General features: G+C 37.3%; 1 protein-coding gene across 1 annotated transcript in view; it reads right to left on the bottom strand.

Annotated features, from left to right (window-relative positions):
• The window catches only part of ZNF804A (zinc finger protein 804A), a 150885-nt gene that overhangs the window by 95124 nt on the left and 37851 nt on the right, over positions 1-17910 (bottom strand). The gene's annotated exons all lie outside the window — the stretch shown is intronic.

The raw sequence follows: 17910 nt of genomic DNA, 5'->3' as shown, positions 1-17910 counted from the left end.
GAGATGCCTCGCTTGAGACTAAGAGATCCTTCCTTATACAAGGAGAGACCCCTTACCCAGGATAGATTCCCAGTAAGTGACTGATAGCATGCTGATTTAATTCTAATGAAATCCATGTAGCTAATTCCATGAGACATAAACTGTTGTCCAAGTCTGAGACTAAGATTTGGACCTAGCTGCACTTAAACTCCATTGTGAGTTTAGAAAGCAAGGGGGTCTCCTCTGAACCTCATGACTCAATAGGGAGGGTCCACCTTACCTATCTGCATCTCTAGTCTCTGTATAAATCATTCTAGCTTGATTCTAGCTTGATTTTCCTTTGGATGTTTCTTCCATATAGTAATAGAGTGAACCTTGCCATTGAACTTCATTAAATCACACTTTTACAAATTCATATGAAAACAGAGAACACAAAAATATTCATACAGAAAAGATGAGAGAAAAAAAAATTATAGAGTATTGAAGTCTTTGGTTAGAAGACAAATCATTGTCTTCCCAGATTTGACAGAAGGATTAAAACTGAAAAAGGTTATTGGGCTTGCAACTGTAAATTCCCCAAGAAAACTTATTTCACAATATATAAAAATACCCTAAGGTACACAACCTACCTGGAGCAAATTCCAAGTACACCAAAACAATTTCAAAGGATTACAAAAGCCAAAGTACTATGACCTACTGCATTCTTGAAATACTCTTCCTTCTATAGTGTCTAAGATTTCCAGTATTGTTTGTCAATCAAGTTTAGACTGTAGCATAACTTCCAAAAACTTAACATAATTCTAATTTAAAAATATTTAATGTATATTAAAAGTACCAAATGTAATACTCAAGGTAGAAATAATGGATTTTATTTAAAGTGTTTTTTATATCAAGTAATAAAGTTAACAAGGTCAGTCAAGACATTTATTTATTTTTTTTCCCCTCAGGCTCCTACATCTTAAGACCAGCTCTTAAGGGAGCTTGGAATTGAAGAAAGGGGAGATGAAGGAATAAACCCATGGCAGAGAGAATAATAATGGAAAGAAACAACTTATATTTCCCAATCTAATGAAAACTCAAATAGAGACCAAATGTAACTTCACAGCAACACAGGCCTATTGATCAAGCCAAAATATTGTTGAGCTGGGCTAAAGGACTGTCTCACAAACGTGCTAGAATGGCACAGAAGCTCATAAAACTTCTGAGCACAGGAGAAATAAATTGCTTTTTAAGGGAATATGGTCTTGGGGAAATAATGGCTTACTAAATCACAACCCTTCGATTTGGCTCACGCTGATAGCTCTTAGCTCCAAAGGTATCCAAAATGCAAATACCATTAGGAAGTATTTGTCCTGTCTTGTGTTTTTCCTCCTCTCAGATAAGATTTGGTAGACATGACTTTGAAGATGCTCAGAACTTTAAATATTTATATCAGTAAATTTGACATTTATCAAACTTCAGCAACTGATCCTCCAATAACTACAAGATCAGTAGAAGTTTAAATCACCATTCTTAGCCATTACAGCTCACCTAAACCCCATTCATGTTTTACTCTAAGCTGGGAAAACTTTCAAGTGTATCCAGAAGCATCTGGATTTCAGATTTGTTACAGAAATGGAACCAAATCCACAGCAGTTCTCCACTGCACTGAAAATGGACATGCTATGTGCATTAGGGGGAAAAAGGAATTTTAAATACACTGCTTACAACAGTTTACCTCTATAAAAGGACTTGTGAACTAATGTTGCTAAGTATGTTAGAATAAGAACTCTGATAGACATTCTCAAGCCTAGCTCCTAAATCATCCATGAGAATTGCCATGGATACCAGCTCTGGAAATGCAACATAGATGAAGAGAAGGAAACCTCAAAGAATGAAACAATCTTTAGTCTGTTGTGAAATTCTGCCTAATCTTTAGAAATGCAGATGTGCAGACAAGGCGATACCACATTCATTTTGTTCTGACATCACTTACTTTTCAAGCACACTGTCTAGCAGTTCCATATTATAAATAACTCAAAGGAAGTCAAGTTTCAAAACCCTTGTGTTTTGAGGTCAAAATAGCCAATTTCAAAAATAGGTTTACTTTTTAATACTGCCAAGTGCTTACACAGAAACGCATACACACCCACCCGTATTCTCATAGTTCTGCTGGCAAAAAGCTACATGTAACATCCCTAGATGTGCTATGTATATGTACATAATATTACAGAAACACTTTGAAATGTGTCCAATTCACATGAGAATTTTGTTTCTTAACTAATGCTTACTTTGCAGATTTCACATAATGTTTCAGTTATTAACCAGTATATATATATATATATATATATATTATTTATTCATTTATTTATTTGTAAATCCTTGCATGACAGCCAAGAGCAAAACACACATCCTGTTTCACTGTCAGTTTGGGTATTTGTGGCAACTGACCTCATGAGAGAGAGCGAGAGAGAGAGAGAGAGAGAGCGAGCGCGCGAGAGGGAGGTTTGGTCCAGGGGATGCAGTCACAAAGCACAGTCCAGAAGAAGTCCTACTTCAGACACATCTGAGCCTGAAAGAAGTCCTATCCAGATCAAGTCATCCTTACAGACAGAAAACTCTCACTCAAGAACGAAAGACTTACTCTAGCCTCATTAGTGGAAGATGCCTATCACATCATGAAGTGTTTTGCCTTTCAAATGAAAAAGGAGGTAAATACTTAGTGTGCAGAATTTGGGTAAGCCTTAATTTTAAAATATTATCAATAATATTTATGAACTTTGTTGCACTTGAGTGAACCAGATGTAAGGTGGTAAGTGAAGAAAGACTGAATCATCTCCTTAATCATCCCAACTTTTTTTTTCCTGCCCCCAAATTTCATTTCAAGCCATAAGGAGATCTGAAAAACTTAAACAGAAGCAATAGTTCAATTGCATGCAATTAAAATAGCAGTAACGAAAGTCTGCTTATTTTGCAGGACTTGGATGATATATTTATCACTACACATAGTTTATATTTCTACTAGCATTCAGTGTACTACTCAAAACATGTAATTATATACCAGAACTATAATTTGCAGATGTCCGTACTTCATTGAGCACAAAGAAATTAATTGCCCTTTTTTAAAGAGGCTAAAAACTTTGCAGATAGGTCTTTCAGTAACTCTCAGAATATTAATAATGTTATCAATATAATACATTATTACACAAAATTACACTAGCGGTAAACTTTCCAATTCACACTAATAATTAATCAGAAGACTGCCAGAGCAATTAAGTAGTCTCACATATTCAGTCGTAGCCACTGTCTTTCCAAAATCAACTAAAACTACCAAAATATTCAGAATATAGAACTATTTTTTGCAGTGGATACTAGCAATACTCTAACTCTTTCTACAACATAATAGGAACTTTGTACTGTTCAGAAACCAAATTTAAGAAGCGGCTGACTACACAAAATCCTCTGATGGTTAGATTCAGACATCTGAGGCTTTATTTGAAGCGCACCAGAATCCAGGATTTGCCCAATTGGAAAAAAAAAAAAAAAAAAAAAAAAAAGGCCCTCCTTCCTCTGCTTTTCTATATTTAAAACTAGCCCATTATACCTCATTCATACAGGCTTATTGTTAAGTGTGAAGAAGTTACCTGGAAGTTTGGTATCAGCGTGGAACACCAACACCTTCATTTCAGGATGTGATGTATGCTGACTCTTGGAGGAGCTATCCTCCATCAAGTCTCCTTCCCTTCTGGTTATTTCAGGCACTTAGCAATTGGCTCACTTTCAGGTTTGAAAGGTAAAGTGCATGGTTAGCGATTTCGCTTTGGCTGCAGTGGATCACTTGGAATAGTTCCCTGAGAAATAACAGACTCAAGTGCTTACAGTTTTTCTGCATTGCCCCTGAGTTTTTCTTATATTTGAGTCCCTTACAGAATTCACCCGCTTCTTAGATTCACCGAAGAAACCTGCTGTGTTAGTCTCTTCAGTCTTTGTGCAATCTCCTCTTTTCAGCCATGTCACACAATTCACCTTAATTTCACTTACATAATCACAACGCCTCACCCTCCAACCAGTCAAATATCATGGCAAATTATAGCCCTAAACTGGGGTTGCAGCAACTTTATTTGATTTCATTTCTATTTCTGAATCACAAAGGACAAAGCAATTTTACATTCTTTTACACAAGTGATGTTTCTAATTCTTATGTGTCACCTTAGTTAGTCCACCATACACCAAATATTTAAGAAAATAACTATTTAGTTGGGGGGGTGGGGGGTGGGGGGGTGGGGCGTGTGTGATGGTGTTAAACTTAAGCTATAGCTACCTACTCAAAACTATACACACGTTGTGAGACATTTAATACGTATATCTACATACACAAGGAAGGCCAACAGACCTCTACATGACAGTGGGACATAGTGACAGGTACCAATGATTACATTTGGGCTTCTGCTATGGCCCAGGTTAAAAATACATTGATTATAAGGACTAATTTGGCAATAACTAGGGTTTTTTCTAAGATGTGACATTCAGCTTTAGTTTATATTGCTTTTCTGAGAAACTAATGCTGACTCTGCACAAACAACAAGATCAAATGGGAAACACAAACACCAGCAAGCATTACAGACTACTTCCCTGCTTCCACTGGTAATGCTTCCCAGGTGCTTCAGGTTTGGTCTCTGGGCATTATTCAGTCCTGATAGCATAGCACAACATTTTTTCTCTATTATGCCGCAACTATTCAAAAATTAATAAAACTCCTCTTGCCTCTACCTGTCTCACTGCCAAGACTCATGCAGGTAAGTATTTTGGTACATGGTCACATCCAAGGTGTCACAAGCTGCTGCTGTGTCTGCTCACACAATGCACCAGGATGTGAGAGTCTTTGGATTATCTTTAGTCTTCCTCCCAGAGGGGAGCTGAACCTAAACCCCCTGGTCTCAGTGCTTCAAAAGGAATCACTCCAGCACTCCTCTGGCTCATTGGGATCCTGATCTGAGGAACCTCACTGTGCTTGTTTATGAAATCGGAGGCTCCAGGACCACCTCAGGTGACAGGCAAACAGATGAGAAGGCACCAGAAAATTACTGTCTGCAATGCTGTTCATGACACTGACCACCTTTTCCCCAGGATTTAATTTTCATGCCTCTATTCCCTTCTAAGAGGCAAATTACTTCCACACCTCCCAACCACACTGTAAAAATCGATGCTTTGCAGAGCACAGCACTGCACCACCAGGCTACTTAGGAACATACCAAATTCCAGTTCCTTTACATGGACAAAGTGAATCCTTATCCCAAAGTAAGTTACTATTTCACATGAGCAGAAGTACCAGGTTCGCAGTCGGCTAGCACAATTCCTCTCAGGATGAATCATTATTCATCCCAGCTTGGGGGACACTGTCTTAAACAGCTCTGTCAATTATTTTACCACTTCATACCGCATAAGGAAATGCTTTCAAGTACACATTTGTGGTGGCAGGAAGGTTGTTAAATGGACATTTTCATTTTTGCCATTTTGCTGTAGTGAGCTGAGACTGCAAATGTAGCATTGCAAAAAGGAAAATAAAAAAGCCCTATGCAACATTTATTAGTTTTGTATTTCATACTTTCATCCTCACACCTTTAAAGCTTTAGCTCCATTTTTCTGGAAGCAGGTTATAAACACTGTCACTTACACTGAGGTATAGAAAAACAATGGAGATTAACTTTGCTTTATTCCAGTGACTTGTAGTCTCCAAATAACTTGCTTCCGGTAGTCATGGACAACAGCACAAACATGAATGAGAACAAGGTAATTTGAAAGGAGGAGAGTCTTTAGCAAGAAATGAGAACCGAACACAACTGGGGAGGAAAAAATAAAAAAATCACAGTACAGACTCTAGTTAGAAATCTCCATTTCCATAGAGCAGAACAATTTATTTCAGAAAAAGTATTTCCCAAAGAATGAGTCTTGAGCAAGAAATATCCTGTCATTCTTGATATTTAGGCTCTGTAGATGTGAATCTAGCTGAATGTCAGGTAAGCAAACCAGTTAGCCAACTTAAAACCAGCAAAATAGCTAATAGGAAAAGCTGATTGCAAACTATCATTTAGTTCCCAACACTCTGCAGCATTCTCCCGCCACTCACAACTTTGCAAAGCCTCACTCTTAGGAATACCCTCCAGATGCACACACCTCTTCCTGCTGTTGCTTAGGACAGAGGAAATGTTATGGAAAACTTCAGCAGAAACGGTTTTGAGAGCTGTGTAGAACTGTCATTGCAAACAAAGCTAAGGGGAAATAAGTTATTTTGTCCATATCAAAATAACGATTAGATTTCTTTCATTGGGAAACTCCTGTCACTTTATAGTTTAGGACTGCGATCAAAAATTTACAAGTAGTGTTTAAAGAAATTGTAAGCCACATTAAAAAAAAAAAAAACAGAACAAAAAAGCATACTTCATGTATGTTCCTTACATGCTCATCAGTATCAGCGGCTAATTCTCTGAAGATGCCTTTTACAGTGCATACATATAGATGGTAAGATCAAGGGAAAATATTTTTATTTGAAGAAGAACACTAAAGAGAAAACAAAAATGGCGAGGAAGAATTCAATTAACATCTTAGCTCTTAATTCCCACAACAAAGCAACATACTGCTAAAGAACTTACTGAAGAATGACTGCTTGCAATCCTGCCTCACTTGCTGTGTCTGCGCAGGGGGTGGGAAGAAGTCTTTCTTCACAAAAATCCTCCAGCAGAAGACTCCCAGGCTTAAACAAGACATCTGAGCCCAACATGTAGAGAGGTCTGAGGTTACCTCAGGTACGCCTAGCCTGGAAGGTATTGTCAATACTTCAGTTTTATTTGCCTTACTCTTGAAAGCGATGATCTCACCCAACAGATGGGGCTAACCATGTAAGAGGATGCTGATGAAAAGGACCCAGGTTTGTAAGAGAATCTCTTCTGTGATCAGGCAAGGCAGCACAGATTTTCCACCACACCCAGAGCTGTGGGAAGAAAGAGGCTTTTGTACTTCTGGATGATAGGAAAGGTTGTGCTGCAACTCTGATTCTGTCATCCTCCACTTTTGGGCTAATTCTCCAGTACAGTTAATTCTCTTGGCACAAAAATGGGAGAGTAAAAAAATTAGCTTTTACAGCCCATGGCTTAATTTGAGCTCATTCTTTTTATGTACCAAGGTTAAAAACTTTACACATAGACTTTGGTTTTAAGGCAAGTTACTGCTGTAGTTTGTCAGTGGAATGCCTTGTCCCCATAATCAAGTTTCTTTCACCTTCCTTTTTCCAAAAACAAAGCACTGAGATGTGGAAAACATCCTAGCAGACAGATCTTCAATTACTAATGCGGCAGCAGAGTGCAGCATCTAACAGTTTCTAGGCCTTACTCAGCACTGAGCTGCTGTGCAATCCAGAGATAATATTGACAGTGCTTTGGGAATACCTAAAGGCAACACAGCAACTCTTCTTACAAAATTTATATTCATTAGTTTTAGCGTGCTCTTAATTGGTCAACGCAGAGGTGATTGTTCAGTGGATTCATCACCGATCTGTGAGTAGTTAAACACGTCTTTGGGAAATTCAGTAAAACTGACATTTGGTGCCAGCAATGCAGATGGAAGTCAGAAGCTGTGAATTGTCTAAATTTACTGCAAGATGTAAGGAGAGATCAGGTAGTACTGATAAATCTCGAGGGCTGCCACAAAACCCCAGTCAGATGTCACAAGCTAAACTTACGCAGAGGGTGACTCAGAATAATTCTTTCTGGGGTTAGTTGTGCTGTCGTGAGTTATTTCTGCTGCAAAAGTTCATTTCCCTGCAGACACAGCCGGGCCAAGCAGACCCTCGTGGCAGGCAGCAGTTGGCTCGCACCTGGGATGAAGCTCTCCAGGTATCCACTGCAAGGCTCCAGCGCATCCGAACACATAGTGCTAGTCCTAAGCAAAAGGCAAAAGGTTTCTCAACAAAAATGAAGCGCTGACTTTGGTATCTGTAAAGTCCTGTTACGACTAATTGCCATGCACAAAATAAAATCATTAATTCAGCGCTTTGCAGCAGTTCTCACAGGATAACAGTTATTCCCTTTCACACTCTCTCTGCCTTTTTAAACCACATTTTCCCATCCAACTTTATTTAAAAAAAAAGGAAGAAATTAATTACATCTGAAGTAATTAGAAATTTAAAATCCTTTAATTCACTTCTCTCCAACACACAGCTTTACAATATATTAAGAAGATGTGAGGTCTAATACTCTCCTCAGAAGCCGGAGAGACTAATTTATTTCGATGGAAGACACACACGCCTCTGAAAGCAAATATAGCCATTAACTCCTTTAATCCCTCCCCATCACAAATGATCTATTTTGTTATTTAACTACAGAACCGTTAAAATGTGAGTAAGAAAGCTTCCGATATACTCAGACCCATGGATGCAAGAGAGGCCTTGCCCTAATGTGCCCCTCATGCCCTGGCAGGCAGCAGCAAAGCACGTTGCAGTGTTCACAGCCCTGCCTGGATACTCCTCTGTAGGTTGATGGAGCTCAACTCCTCCCTGGCGTAAACATTACTGGAGATCTTTAAATCAGTGCACCAAGAGAAATTTGCTATAATGTATTAAAAATCAATAGGCTTGAAACGTTTAATTGACCATGCGTTTCCCGAATGATGTCTGTTTACAAAAATACTAAGTTTAAATGTAATTTATGTATGTACTGCTGAAAAAAAGAGGCACATTTCAATATGATGCATTTATTTTTGAATTGTAAGAACACTAACTCATTTGGCAAAACAAGTAGCAAGTACACCGAGATAATTTTATACCGTGTCGCTGAAGTAAATTGGCATTAAACTCCAGCTTCAGCACCAAATGGCAAATTAACAAAATGAACAAGCTGAATTTCTGATCGTGTCCCAAGAAGACATACTGGCAACGCACAGTGCAGCACTTGGAGGAAAGCACTAGTAATATATGATTTTACACTACAGCGTTTCACATCAGATCCATCCTCTGTGCATTCTGGCTGCATTAGATGGTTTGGCCTGATGGCTACAGTCTGCAGTCACAATCTGTTCTCCTAATCTAGCAGATTAAAAATACATCCCAATGATTAAATGAGCACAATAATTTTTTCCTAATATTGTAAATGCTATCTGACATAATAGCCTGCAGTAGGTAACTTGACTTTCAGAAGACTACCTATGTAAGTATTAAATAAGAGAGAAATCTATGTTTTTGTTAAAACACACAGGCTGCAAAACACACACGAGTTGGACAGGTCAGAAAAAGTAGTTTAGAGAGGAAATGTCAGTGTATTAATAAAATTATCTGTGGAAAGAACTGTAATATTCCCATACCCAAACACTGAATTTCAAAGTAGCCCTCGTGGTATGTTAAAATGGATCAAACCTCAGTAAATATTTGTTTCAAAAGTCACCTACAAAAGGCCAATAATGATCTTTTTCTGGAGATTTAACATGAAAGATTAGCGTTTAATTTTTTTTTTTTTTAAAGCAATGCAAGCAGGCAAAGCAGCCTAAAGATGATGAAAATTTGAATGTATGAGAGGACACTTTTAGAAGCCTGAAGATTAAGAGCTTGTTATGTTGCAGAGCGGTTAACACACTTGAATTTAAGCAGGGGATAATTTCTTCCAGATGAGGAAGCAAGGTGGACAGAGGACTCATGATTAATAATTATTCTAATCTACTTTCACCATTCCTGCACTGAGGTTTTTACCAGAATGGGATTTAGCAGCAAAACAGGATAATTTGAGCCTGTGTGCAGGGGATGACGGTAAAGAGGTTTTCACTGTATGCACTCAGTCAGGGCTGTCTCGTTAAAGCTCTGAGTCCCTTTCCATATGCAGTCTTCAACACCCCGTTAAGAGATTTGCTGGCACCCATCCACATGGCAGAGATGCACTAGGCTCTGAGGCCATTTGGCAAAACACTAGAGGATGGTTTTTAAATGTTACATCTAATCCACAATATCCAGCACTATCTAGACACTACTAGTAGGTTACCTTGAAAAGGCTGTAAAACTTTAACTGTTTTCAAAGCGTTCAGAAAACAGGATGATACTCACAGCAAAAAAGGGAAGGCTTTTTTTTTTGGGACAAGCTTGAGGAGCTTCCTCCCACCTAATGAACACAACAAGCAGAAGGATGGGACATGTGTAGGAAATATGGGATGTATAGGGTATATCCCCTTTTGGGACTGTGCATCATTCTTTGCCCCAAAGGCAGCATACTACATACAGAGTGAGATTAGGGGTACATCCTTTGTAGCCTGAATTTCCATACTACATTACATACTATGTTACATTATATTACCATATTTGTAATTGTACAACACAAACAGCATTGCTGCAGCACAGTAACCACCAGAGCCATCACACTGGCAACAGCTTGAACCAGTAATTTAGGAAACACTTGCAGCCTGCTTTGTTGAGATGAGTGGTAAAATAGTCACCTTGGCATAGCTTGTGATGCTGTTAAAGACTCAAATACATCTTAAAATTGTAACAAAGACCTGTATTGATATTCCAAAGGAAAAAAAAAAAAATACCCTGACAGATATGTAGTTGTGTATGCCATGAGCAGTGCAATCCCATGACAGATGTAGCAGCAGTCCCCTCAGGTACACTGACTATAGAAAAGGTCTGCCAAAAGCCACAAAGGGCTGCTGAAAAATAATTTGTCACAGCTCGTCATAGCTGGGGGAGAGGACTTAGAAAAGTCACGTAGTGTTAAGAAAAAAGAGGGGAAAAATGAAAAATTACAGGAGTGAACAAATGGCATCTTCCCAAAAGACTTTAAGTAACATTTTAAAGTAATCCAAACACAAATATTAGATAGAAAAGACATCAGAAAATAAATCCATGAGGATGATTATTTTGAAGGTTTGGTACTTAAATGCCAGCAATAAAGTCCTTCCTTTTCCAATGACGTAGCTCTGAACAGAGGTTGACACACAGCACAGTGACTTTGCTTTTGCAGCTGTAATGCAAGCAAGGTCCACAGATCTTAGTTAGGCAGCAAAGAGGGAACTCAGCAAATGAGGTAAAGTACAGCAACCAAACCTTCACCTTCTTATTTTTCTGCCCTTGGATAGATAAAAAATTATTCAGCAGAAACTTAGACATGACCTTTTGGATGGATTCTCTACACTGTACTTTCTACTTTTATACTTGCATATAAAAAAGCTCATCACTGAACTAGAATTCTATACATCAAGTACAAGAAACTAAAATATGCAAATATCCTGAACACATATGTCATTAAAAAACCATCAGAATCAAACCTCTAAAAGATACACCGTATGCGTATTTTCTTTCTGTGAGTTGTCTTACTACCATTCCTATCAGCATCTCCATCTTGGTATTTTCTTCAAGACTACCAAAAGAAACTTTGCATCCTCAAGTCAACGAACAGTTCTGAGACACAATCTTGTTACCAGAAAAGGATTTCGCGTGTGGGGGAGTGTGTGCATGTGCGTGTTTCTTTGTTTGTTGAGGAAGATACTCAATATAATCTACAAGCAATCATGTACTGAAATAAAAAAAATACGTGAACTTCATATACTAAATTATTTTCTTTAACTAGTAGTAGAATCAGTGTGACAAAATACATAGACAATAGCTAAACTGGACTCTTCAGTCAATTTTCACACCATTAATTCACCAACATCAACTATGCTGGGGCCTCTAAAATGTTTATCAAAAAACGGATGAAATTTTACTTATGAAAATGGACTTGTTAGGTCAACAAAACCAGATATGCAGGCAAAATCTTCATGTGTAAATGGACTGAGATTTATAATCCAGACTTCAAGGGAGCTGTGGCAAAACAGGAAGTAAAATATAATTGGAATTGTACAGAATGTAAATTAAGAATTGAGCAGAGTGTTATGACTTTTCTATAGTGCTTAATGCTAATACACTTAATGCTTACATCATTTCTCAGAGGTGTTCTGTTAATCCCAGTTTGCTGACAAGAAACTCAAGAACCAAAAGACTAAAGCCAACAGCATAAAAACAAAAAAAACCCACACAGACAAAAAAATCCACAAATAAATAAATAAAACAAAAAAGGTCACTGGTTATTTGAGGACTCAAACACAGATGCTTAAACAATGATTTTCATTTTTTACCCCTTGGAAGTGTAATCTTCTTATGGCAGTCATGACTACCCCATTTTGTACGTATTGACATAGTAAATATAAGCATACTCCTACATTAATGTTTGTTGCCCTTCTTTTTTAATTAAAAATTCTGTTTGCTTTTATGTGTAGGCATCATTGCTGCAGTCACTGAATTCCTGCTGCAGTCATTCACACACCATGTCACAAAAAAGCAGGATCCTCTCTAACACGATATAATTACTGAAACGAAGCGCCACAGATCCATGCTGTACATGAGGAACATGCTGCATGCATATGGACTGCAGTATTACACTGCCAATTCATTTGCAAAACTCCTTGCTGAAACTAAGAATTCCCTATTAAAACAAAAAAACGAAAAACAACCAACCAACCAAAAAAACACCAAAATGTCATTGCCAAATACAACTTCCACCAAAAGGTCTGGTCTTTTGTACTACTTCAGACAGACTCTTGAGAATAAAATCTGCAAGAAGTGCACATATAAAGATCAAGATGTTCAAGACACTGTCTCTGAATTTTTAATTAAAAATCCATCTCAGTAATCCCAAGTATCTGCAGGGATCCTCTTTATGATTTTGCATATTATGAAATGACACAGAGAAGGTGAAAAGGAAACGACTGGTTAGCTTCTTCCACTATGGAAAATTAGTAAGCATGTAATAAAATAGGAAGCCTGAGGTGGCTGTTTTGAGACCACATTCAAGTATGTTGTAGGACTTTTAGTCACAGAACTTTTTAGGTACTACAAGTGACATAGGTTTAAAAACAACTAGAAAATTAAGGGGCTGGGTGGCAGAAAATCAATCAGTCAAGGCTATTGAATGAAGGTCAGTCATGCTCCAAAAGGAAGAGTTAGGTAGGGATTAACAATCTGAAGAGAACATTTTGGAGACTCAGAATATCTTCACGACAAACAACAGATACTAACTTCAGAATGTATGCACAGAAACCAATACAGCTACCAAAGACAACAGCGGTGAAGAGAAGCATCTTAACCCAAGTAAATGTACTCATCCTAAAGCTCATCCAAGCAGAATCCAGCTTGCTGAAAAGATTCCCCTCATCTTTCCCAGACTAAACTATGTGTAAACAACACTTAAATGTCTGCCTGAGGACAAAACCAGGTACTACAAGTTAGACTGACCAGAAACGTTTAGCAATTTCAGTTCTCCAGACCAAGAGCCCTCTCCCTTCACTCTCCACTCATGCAGGTATTGATGTTCTTCAACACATGAATCCACCAGGCTGGACCAATTAAAACATCTAGACCATCCAGATGAAAGAAACAAGCTCAAATATTTGAGTCTTGGGCCTGTTGTTATACCATTCATCCTCCATAGTTTCGGGTGTTTTTTTAACATCTACAGAGTTCGTTGAGTTAATCTTACTCTATTTAGGTCAGGTTAGAATCAAACCTGGAAACCTTGCTATCTTTTTCCAAGCCTCTCCATTACAAACACAGCAATCAGAAGTCTAAAAACATCCTTGTTAATTTAATGCTTCATAAAGGTATATAGTCCCTGCATACATATAATTATAGCACTTGACACAGAACTCCCACTAAGACAACAAGGTCATCTCCCCATTGAGAGCTATTAGACATGAACATTTATCAAACAAATGTCACTGAGTATATCAACCTGAAGACTTCACTTATCCACACAGAATGAAATATATATATATATATGTGTGTTCAGGTTTATGAGGTGACATCTGTTTGAATGACAGATGCCTCTGCCACAAGAGTGCTGAACACAGTGTTTCACTGAGAAAGTAATCACCTCCAAAAGACTTTACTAAGTACAATAAACTAAGTGTTCCTTCTTTTATGATAAGCTTTTTTCATACTTTTAAAATCCCATTTATCAGGGATTGAAGTTGCAAAATTCGAAAGATCTGCATATGCTCAAGTAAGGCAGCCTAAAGAGACACTGCATTACTTGTGCCTAAGCCTAATCCTGATGTTTAGATCTCATTATCTTGGTTTGACCACGAGACTGCAAACAAGTCATGGGAATTTGTAAAACATTCAGCATAATTTGTAGTAGAATTAAACACTGCTTTGGATATGTACATTTTGGGGATATTTATTTTTAGTGCTGAATGCTACACTAATCCACAACTGAATTGATCATTGTATTGAATTAGCTATTATTTGATGATTACCTCGAGCAGAACAACCCCAAACTAGCAGAGAGTCTTTTATCTAAAAACAAAATCATACAGATTAAAACTGTGAAAACACATAATTTAGTAATTAATAATTTTTAGTTTGTTTCATTAAACTTAAATAGGTTTTAGAGAGGCTGTTCGTTATTAGTAGTATGCTGTAATACCTGTATAATATTCTATCAAGGATTTTGTTTGTCATTAATTTATCCTGACTGCTTGAACAATGGTCTTCAACAGTTTGTTGTTTCAATGTCTTTGCTACTATATAGTATTTTTATAGGACAGATATGTAAGTAAATTTTGTATTCTCTTATTGAAACAAGTAATTTTAAAAAAAAAAAAAAAGCCAAAGCCTGAGAAGAAAGATCAGAAGATTTGGCAAAATACAAATGAAAGATCTCTAGGCAAAGTATCTATGGGATAGTTGAGTCAAATTCATGTTCTCCCTCAGAAGACATAGCAGGACTACTAATAACTTCTCCATTAGATCGAGTCTTCTGGCAGAAACTGAACTCTCCGTAATATCTATCAGATAATCCAGATCAGTATTTTATCTCCTTCCTATTGATCTGAGAAGCCTACAAAAATAATTAAAGCATTTGATTTCAAAATAATTTAGCAAAACACTGCAAAGCACCTCCCTGTCTCCCAACACCTTGCGGCATGTCCTCTTCTGTGGGTGGGTCTCTCTGGAGATCTGGTGCTGCCATTATAAAACTCCATCATCTCTCCTGGCTATACAGTTCATCAGATTAATTACATGCAGAGGAGCTGCAGGTCTGGATACTTTACTGGAAAACCAGTTTGTCCAGATGGAAAGTGGGTCACAGGGGAAAAACACCTGGTGGGGAAAAGTGTAGCTCACTACAAAGCATTTTAGCAGTTGTTTTGCAACTCCAGGTAAAGCATTTCTGTTCTGAAAACATCAAAATACATAATTCCCACCCCATCAAAGCTACATTTTAAAAAAAGTCATTCAGAGAAAGGAAAAAAGTGAAATTTCAACCTTCTCCGGTGTCTGGGAGAAAAAAGTAATGCTGATACACATACATTTGTTCATCATAATTTATGAATTCTCCACAGCATTAAACTTTACATAAATCCAACAGATTCACTACAACTTGTGAACCTTATCCCCAGGAGTGCTGACTGTTTTTACAATGGCTCCCTGGACATCCAGGGCCAACCCAGTCCTTGGTCCCACCTCCACAAGAAAGGTGAGGGGACATCCCTGAACACCAGGACAGGCAAGGGAACCCCTGCTGCCCAGTAGCTCTGCAATCAGGGAAAGCCTGCCACAGAAGAGCATATGATGGGCACAAAAAGATGATGAATTTGCAGAGTAGGGTGAATGGCACCTCTTCCCTGGGGCAAGCAACTGGGCCACTGCAGAAAGCTCTGGCCAGGAGGTAGAAGGCATAAGGAATAATAAGTAGGTTGCAGAAATGGAGCCCTCTACTCAGGCTTCACAGGAGAGACTCCTTCATGACAGCATTTTCTCCAGAAAAAATTTAGTGTCACAAAACTAGGAAAAAAAATTTAAAGCAAAACCAGTGACAGCTGTCTATATCTCAGCTCATTTCCACTCAAAAAGGATCATTTTTCAGATGCTTACAATTTGTCTTGTTTTTTATGATAAATTTAGCACATTTATTCTTACTTTGTAAATCATTTTTAAAACCTTTGAAATAAAAATGATTAGAGGGGGAAAAAATGCTTAATGCTTATCAGCATATATTTATGTGCAATCACACAGATTTTTTTGTGATAGATGCTCAAAACGTGAAGACAGAAGCCATCCTTAAGATTACAGCTAAGTCTTCTAGTTGACCAAAACCAGCTATAGAACTTTCTAACTCATTCTTTAATTATTTTACAGTATATTGGATAATTTTTTTAAGATGCATAAATTAACTATGAAAAATATTATCATTGCAGTATGATGTTTAGTATATACAGCAAATAGGATTAGACTAGCTCCTTAGGTCAAAACAAAATTGTGGTCCTCTTTCACTAATCTTCACATCAATGTGCCACAAACAGTCGACTTTCCCAAACATGTAATACAAAACAAAAATATGCAAAGTAAGTAAGTAAAATGTTCTTCTTCATCTTATTTTCCACAGGTGACTGAAGCCAGGTACAGTCCAGGATTTCTGATAGCCATTAATTGCTTTCACATTTAAATTTTGTTTTTAACTTCCCTGCTCAAGGTCAAGAATAAATTCATGAGCTGCATCCAGATCTCCTGTATCCAGGTTAAATCACTAAGCCACAGAAATCAGAGCCAAAATCCTCACTGAAGCACAAAGCAGCCTTACATGGCCAAAAGCCCTAGGGGGCTGTTAAAATATTAGCATGTTCTTTCATTCTGGGCTATTACAACAGAGTCCCCATATGTATCTGTCATGTTAAAAACTGGTATCTAAAGAATTATATCAGAATAAAACTTGACCATATGCCTTAATGACCAGGTACAGTATTTTAATTCAAAGACAGAATAATAAAAGACCTGATAAGAACTTCAGTAGCATCTTATCATTAAATCAGCATTACAGCTATGGTAGGTGCTATTGATGTTGATAAGGCTATCATAACTTATGAACAAGTAACACTGAAAAAAAATTTTTTCTTAATATCTAACTTTCGACCATGACCTTTGTAGACTAAACTGGCATATGGGTAAAATGGATTTAATTATCCATGTAGCCCTAAAACACTCAGAAGGTCATCAGAATGAAAGAAAAGTATTTCACTGTAAATACTTTACTGTAAAAATGTAAGATTAACTTCAATTAACTTCTCTGCTTTACAGTTAAATCAGTCCAAACTACTGTGGTTAGAAGAGTTAACTATTTTAAGTATGTTGTTGCTGAAAATTACTTCAGTAATAATTTTTCTCAAAAAATTCCTCTGTCCTTCTCATTGTTTTCACACTATTTCAAGTTTTTCTTAGTTATGAATGTTTCACATTCTTTCTCAAGTATTGTGACACTAAAGCAACTTATACTTCAAAGTATTTTAAATTACTAGTGTATTTTATATATTTTATTTTATCTTTTTGTATGAAGGCAATCAACTTATTACTATAAAAAGAAACCTGAATTCAAGGCAAAGTAAATTAAATTAAATTAAAACCAGATCAAACTAATGGGCTTTTGAAAGATGTATTTCACATTAATGATTTTATTTATTCATACTGGCTAAATACATCTCAAACACCATACGACTTGTTAACACCATACCTCACAAAAATAAATTTAACAGATCAAAACTTCACAAGTGATGTTTAAAGGATTTTTAATAAAACGTGTCAATATACCCTAAAACAGTCAGGCCACAACTGTCTTGTGCCAGAGAATCCCATCTCAACCAGCCACTGGCAGACTGAATCACACGGTACGCTCTAAGCACTGAGACTAAGACGACTGTCCTAGCTGGACCCACCATACACAAGCTTCTGGTATTTGCCTTCTTCCTCTAACCCTGGGAGTCCTTCTGACTTGGCCAACAACCAAGTTCACACAGTGACACACACATTAACTGGCTTACCTTGCAAACATCTTATTGTTGTATTCTTTTCATTAAAAATAGAGGGAAATTAATACTGCTCCCCTTGAA

This window comes from Athene noctua, chromosome 7 (assembly GCF_965140245.1).
Source record: "Athene noctua chromosome 7, bAthNoc1.hap1.1, whole genome shotgun sequence".
NCBI lineage: Eukaryota > Metazoa > Chordata > Aves > Strigiformes > Strigidae > Athene > Athene noctua.
This window is presented reverse-complemented; position numbering and strand designations above follow the sequence as displayed.